The sequence below is a fragment of the Siphateles boraxobius genome, unplaced genomic scaffold (genome assembly GCF_051911475.1).
Source record: "Siphateles boraxobius isolate OS27281-9 unplaced genomic scaffold, OSU_SipBor_1 41, whole genome shotgun sequence".
Classification (NCBI taxonomy): domain Eukaryota; kingdom Metazoa; phylum Chordata; class Actinopteri; order Cypriniformes; family Leuciscidae; genus Siphateles; species Siphateles boraxobius.
In genome coordinates, this window is record NW_027509042.1 from 26,409,746 (window position 1) to 26,417,153 (window position 7,408).

General features: G+C 38.5%; 1 long non-coding RNA gene across 1 annotated transcript; it reads left to right on the forward strand.

Annotated features, from left to right (window-relative positions):
* The first annotated feature begins 606 nt into the window (after positions 1-606).
* LOC143707243 (uncharacterized) lies at positions 607-1,636 on the forward strand. Its single transcript, XR_013193128.1, has 2 exons — positions 607-988; positions 1,541-1,636. It is a non-coding gene; the product is annotated as an uncharacterized LOC143707243 (long non-coding RNA).
* Positions 1,637-7,408: the final 5,772 nt, after the last annotated feature.

Sequence of the window (7,408 nt, forward strand, 5' to 3'; positions counted from 1 at the left end):
ATACACTTCATGTTTGAGTTCACCTTCAGTAGGGTTACATCCCTCAGTAACCAAATCCTGGGGTTGGCAATGGCATCCAGAGCCTGTCCACACACCCGAGAGCCCAGCAAACATTGGTCGGACGGCAACGTCGTGTCCCTGGCCAAAAATGGTTACGGCCAGGATGGCATAAATCGGTAAAAATATGTAACACAGAACATTTCCTAAAAATGCATTCAGATACATTTGTACATGTCTACAGTTGCATGTATAATTGTTATTTTAACTTTTAGCTACATGTAGTTATGTATAGTGTATCGGGTGAGAGGAAGTCACCTGACGACGTCTTTTACACGTGCATTTATAGTCCATCATGACCCTCTATGAAATCCTTGTTAAATATGCAAAAGCTGCCCTTAATCTTCGCATGGTTAATACTGCAATAATTAATGTAATCGCCCAAATAGTTTTTAAGAGGTTGTAAAGACGTCCACTGGCGTCCTTTACACGTCTAGTCAGGCTGTGAATATACGTCCACTGGCGTCTTTTGCACGTCTAGTCTAGCAAGACAGAAAAAAATATCAGGAATTATTTTTATGAAATACACGATTTGTATACAAAAGAAAATATATTTACTTTATCTTGTTTTTATAAATTATAATCACAAATGCCCAGTGTAGTCAAGTGATTGCAAAGCCACTGCATTTTAGTCATTATTTTAACCTGTTGTACCTGATATATTCGTTGTTATTTTTTATGGAATGTATTTATATACATGTAAAACAGAAATATACCCGGTCACCATTTATGTCTGAGTTGGATGTAATTGCCCAGACCATAAACTGTGCTGCCAAGATGTAGTAACAAAAGATCTCGCGATATTACAAAATCCTGCGATGGGATTATCTCGCGAGATGTTAATGCGTCTCCCATAGATTCTGCCTGGAACTTTGAACAACCACGAGGAGAGGAGGGAGTTGTGTCGATATTATTAAGAATCAACTGTTGGGTAAGTACATTTTGTATTAGATTAACGTCATTGAGTTTTACATGTGTGACATGAATGAACCGAAAGAAATGCCCACATTGTCAACTGAAATAATTTACTGAGTTAGGCTAAAATTAGCCAGTAGGCTAAACTTTGAACGTATACAACGGTATACCATAGTATAAAGTATACTGTTTAATGATACAGTCAAAGTTATTACTGTAACTTAGTAATGTAGCCTTTTGAGAGTTTCTTTCAGAAAGTAAATTATCTGAAATGGAATGAAATGTTTAGCTGGGGTTTAACATGTATGTTTTCAGTAACTGCTTTAAAAATAAAGGCAGAAGATCTTTTATACAACAAAATAAAATGTAATGCATGTTGATAAACTTTTTCTAATGTTTCATTCATGATTCATTAATCTTGTTCCATGTTTTTTTAAATTTAGCTGTTATTTATTTAAAATAAACAAAAAAAAAAATATATATATATATATATATATATATATATATATATATATATATATATATATATATATATATATATATATATATATATATTCTCTTCCCTTAGATGCTGTGAAGAGGTGGAGCCCAAATGCTACAGACTCTGAAATTGATGCAACAATGGCAGAACACCTGAAACATGCTCCAGGAAGAGCTAGTGGATGGTGGATACAAAAAATGAGCCAAACAATGTCTTTAAAGGGGTATTTCACCCAAAAATTAAAATTGTCATCATTTACTCAACCTCATATTTCAATATTTCAAACCTGTATACCTTTCTATGTTATGCTAAACACAAAGATGTTTGGAAGAATGTTTGTAACCAAGTAGATGTCGCTTCCCATTAATGTTTCTCCAATAATGGTAGTCAATGGTTGCTCTATTTGCTTGGTTACAAACATTCTTCAGAATATCTTCTTTTGTGTTCAGCAGAAGAAAAACTCATACAGGTTTGGAACATGAGGGTGAGTAAATGAAAGAATTTTAATTTTTGGGTGAATTATCCCATATATATATATATATATATATATATATATATATATATATATATATATATATATATATATATATAATTCAGTATTTTGTATTTGGTATTTTAGTTTGGTTAACATTGAAAAAATATTAAGAGAAATTTTGTCTGTTCAAGATCAATAAAATGTTGTGCTAAATCAGAACATGCGGCTTTTTTTCTTATGTCCACAAATAATGTGTTCTTGTTTGTGATGTACACGTGATTAAAACGTTTTATTGACGGTCAGGTCTGACTGGACCAATTTTGGACCTTTTTAGAACCTTTGTCAAGATGTGTAAACCTCAAGACTTGATTGCCTTTCACGATGTTACACAATATGTGTGTGATTATTTTAAATGCAGGCTTATATATACACTTGAATTATGCAGAAACACATTTAAACACACAAATGACGACACATTTAAACACACAAATGACGACGCATTTAGACATCCAGGGACGCGCTGAAGAGACGTGGAATTCACGGCCAGAAAAGACGTTGAATTCACGGCCAAATGACGTCAAAGACGTCGGTTCAACTTCCATTTTGGAACTATTTTTCAACCATGACGGGACGTGTCGGACGGACGTCTTTTCAACGGTCATTACACGTCCAAATGTTTGCTGGGAGGTTACTGCGATGATGTGAGTCCAGTATGGCTTCAAGCGGGTACAACTCCATAGCATGTGGACAAGAGTTCCGACAGAGATGGTGCATCTTTGACATTGATCAGAGATGTCATTTCCTAATTTACTTAACCTATATGGCGTAAAATATGTTCTATGGAAAATATTGAATTGAATTTGTCTTTGTTTAGAAGACACCAATTTTGTTTGTGCCAGCCCAGTTCCAATAATCTGTTCCAATTCTCCTCCATGTAAATACACCCAAGATCAGATTCCCACCTTGTTTTGTTTGCTCTGGCATAAGCCGGTGAGTTGTCAATTGTGGTTTTATACACTGTAGATATTAAACCTTTAATTCTATTGCGTTTGGAATTAAAAATGCATTTTTCAAGTAAAGATTCCTCGGGTCTGCGTGGAAAACTATCTTTGGGTTTGACTCTTGATCCAGCTTCTAATTTGTAGATATTTGAAAAAGTTACCTTTATTTATATCATAAGTTTCTGACATTTGACTGAAACTTAAAAAGACTGTGGCGAACAGGACGGCCGAGGGACGTGAGAGACCGGCGCGAGGCCGGTCGTGCAATTGCTAATGAGCAGCACCTGGGAAGCACACCGGTCTCGCATCTCTCACGGAGGAGCGGAAGCATAAATGAGGAGCGACGACGTTGATGATGGAGAAAGGAACAGGCCTGGTTTTATGTTGTGTTTGGTTTTTGTATTTGTATTTTATTTAAGCCAGAAGTCATCCGCGAGGGGCTGCTGGCAGTTATGTTTATTTTTGGTAGCCAGCAGTCGTCCGCGAGGGGCTGCTGGCGGTATTTTGGTTGTTTGTTTTATTTTAAATAAAGTATATTTTGATTGTTCGCCGGTTCCCGCGTCCATCTTCCATGAACATTGCTACAAATGTTAGTATAAAGTTATTAGTATAAAGGTCACTAACAATTTTTACTCCTTTTCTCACCCAGTTTTGTAAAATTCCATCCGCTAGGGCTGCTGGGATGTTGGGATTGTTCGTGAGAGGTGAATTTACCAATAATTTTATGTTTTGTCCGACTAATAGATGTAATTGCTGCCAGGCGTTAAATGTAGCAGAAATTATTGGGTTTTGAGTGATTGTTTTTAGTTTCTTTTTAGATTCCAAAAATGGCACGATTGTTAATGGATTATCCTGTAATTCATATCGTTCAATTGACATCCATTTTACTTCATCTGCTCTGCAGTGAAACCACATCCACAGAACACGAAGTTGTGCAGCCAAATAATACACTTTAAAATTTGGGAGATTCAAGCCACCTTTGGAATAAGGTGCCTGTAATGTAAGGAGTTTGACTCTTGGTGTTTTGTTGTGCCACAGGAAGGAAGGAAGTGATTTATCTAATTCATTGAAAAATGACATTGGAACCTTCGTTGGTGTACACTGGAATAAATAATTAAATTTGGGTAATAGATTCATTTTTATTGTATTAATCCTGCCAATCAGTGATAAGGGGAGGTCCATCCATCTCAATAACTCTTTTTTTAGATTTAGTAAGCAGTGAGGCATAATTTTCTTCATATATTTTGTCACAAGTGCTACAGATAGTGATTCCCAAGTATTTGAAGCCCTCCGTACACCATTTAAATTGAACTGGAAGCAGACTCATGTAATGATTTGTCATGTTGATTGGGAAAGCTTCACTTTAGAGTAATTAATTTTGTATCCCGATACAGCACTGTATTTTTTAAGATTAGTCAATAACGAGGGAAATGATGTGATAGGTTGAGATATAAATACTAATAAGTCGTCTGCATAGAGTGCGAGTTTAAGCTCTTCCGTTCCGATTTTTATGCCGGTGATGAATTTATCTGATCGCAGGGCGATAGCCAGCGGTTCTATTGCAATTGAGAAGAGCGCGGGAGAGGAAGGGCAGCCCTGACGACAGCCACGCGATAAGGAGAAGGCCTCCGACAGAACCCCATTTGTTATGATCTGCGATCTGGGGGCAACGAATAGGGTCCTAATGAAACACAGAAAATTTTCACCAAAATTCATGGCCCTCATGGTCTCAAGGAGGAAGCTTGGTTCTATCCTGTCGAACGCCTTCTCGGCGTCCTTAGGGACGATCACGGCAGGGTAGTCATGTTTTTTTGTGTGCTCTATAATATGAAATAGTCGCCTAACATTGACTGCACCTTGTCTGTTCTTGATAAAACCCGTTTGGTCTGTATTAATCATTTTTGGAACTACTTTCTCTAAGCGTTGTGCAATGATTTTTGATAAATTTTATAATCAGAGTTAAGGAGGCTGAGGGGTCTATAATTGCTGCACTTTTGTGGATCCTTTCCAGGTTTTGGAAGTAGCGTTATAGTTGCCAACTCCAATGTTTTTGGGAGTTTTTCTTTTTGGAAGGCTTCTCTAATCATGTTTGTTAGCGGTGTTAATATTTTTTCTGAGAAAGTTTTGAAGTATTCAATTGGGTACCCATCAGGTCCTGGGGCTCTATTATTTTGTAAGGACTTGATCGCTCGGTGAACCTCTTCCTCTAATATCACTTCATCTAATAGATTCCTGTCTGTAACTGTAAGTTTAGGCATTGCTAATTTATTAAGGAAGTCTTTGATTTCAGTTTCCGTTGGCTGCTCTGTTTTATATAACGTTTCATAATATTTTTTGAATTCCAAATGTATGTCCTTAGAGCCATCTAAATATTGGTCATCATCAGTTTTGATGCATTGTATGTATTTTTCTGTATCTTCTTGCTTTAGCTGCCAGGCAAGCAACTTGCTAGTTTTTGTTTATGAGCAACGCTACACCTCTAGCACTTGACGAAAATGAGGAGTAATAAACTTTACCAATCCAGTCATGTTTCAATTTTGTATGCTCAATGTCAGTAAGATGTGTTTCTTGGATGAATGCTATATCTGTCTTTTCCTTTTTTAAATAGGTTATAATTTTTTTTCTTTTCGTTGGATTATTAATTCTTTTCACGTTTAGTGATATGCAGTTTATATGTCCTGTTTTGGCCATCATTCAATTAAAAAAATAAAAATAAAAACAAGATTAAATTAGGCTGAGCATTAAATTAGGCTGAGCATTAACATTTATATGGGGGGGGGGGGGGCTGAGCTACAAACAGCTCGAAAACAAAGAAAACACAATGTAGAGAGAACAAATTCAAAACAACCATACAAAAAAAGAAAAGAAAAAAAAGGCAAAGCACTGCGCGAAAAAGAACTGGCAGTGCCAAAGCAGAGCTGTGCTCAAAGTAAAGTCCCGCAGATGACTGCTTCCACTATCTATGGTCTACACTCAAAAAAAAAAAAAATATATATATATATATATATATATTTCGTGTGGTCTAGAAACAAAATCTTCCTTCTAAAAGAGCCCTGTACTATGAGATAACATCTTGTAAACACGTATTATCGAGGTTCAACCTTTCATCCAGTAGCTGCTCGTCAAACATTTTGTGGCGAAGTTGGGGCACGTGCCAGCTCCAAAGTGCGAACATATACCTTAGCCTCTCCCGGGGTTGAGAAGCGCCGGTATTCTCCTCCGTCGATGTTCACCCTCAAGATGTCTGGATATAACTACGCGTATTCCACTTTCAACTCCCGGAGCTGAGCTTTCACACCATAGTAAGCTTTTCGTTTACGGACGATCTCCGCTGAGTAGTCGTTAAAGAAGAGGATCCTCTGTTGACGCAGGGTCTCGTTCTGGTGGTGTCTGCGTGCAGCTTCCATTACCCAGACTTTATTAGAGCAATAGTGGAATTTGACAATGAAGGGACGTGGCCTCTGTCCGATTGGCGGCATCGGGCCCAATGCACGGTGGGCACGATCCAGGATGATCCTGCCGTCTGCGGTGTCAAGATGAAGGTACTCGGGGATCCACCTCTCAAGGTATTTCACCGCGTTTGTCCCCTCTTCGCGCTCTGTTATTCCCAGTATTCTGACATTACATCCTCGGCGAGTGATTCTCCAGCTGATCAGTGTGCTCTTTTTGTTGTTTGATTTGTTTTTCGAAAGTTAAGATTTTGGCTTCGGATGCAGCTGCAGCCTGGTCTATGGCTCCATTTGCATAACTGCGGTATCCATTCTCGCAGTCAGGGCCTGTATCTCACTGCCTCGGTGTGCAACGGCTTCCAGCACAGAGCCCAATCTTATTTCAATCATTTGCGTTACATCAGCTATTTTTTATCCATTGTCTGTGTCACAGACGCCTCCAATTTCTCAATTTGTTCCGTTACTCCGTCTAGTTTGCTGTCTATGACCGCTGTGAGAGCGTGTATGATGGTGTTAGTTTCAGTTGTCACTGCCGTGGGGCCAGAGCTAATATTAGCATCTTCACCGCTAATTTCTTGATTGGCGTGGATTTCACCGCCTCCATCAGTCTTCTTTCACCTTCGGTTTTGGCATGTTGGCAGTAGTTTTTTTGAAATAGTCATCGATGTTCATATCAGGCACTCTGTAGTCTTTTGAGACCACACGAAAGACTAAATTAGTTGGAAAAGTCTCAGAGCTCTTGACCGTGTTGCCTAAGCGGTCGCCATCTTCGAAGTATCTCCTGAAGCCTATTTCTGATTGGTTGTTGCCGATTTGACAGCGTTTATGCCAAGAGCAAAGAGAAAGAAATCGAAGAGAAGAGTACTTAGGCATGTGCGAACGCACGGGACACAGTCTAAGCACATACACGCTTACTTTAAGCGAAGGGGAGAGATTCGTGATTCACGTTTTAAGTGCAGGCATATTCTCTGAGCGAGCCCAGAGAAAATTCTTACAAGAGCGGCGTGTATCTGAGAGCGCACGCCCAGTT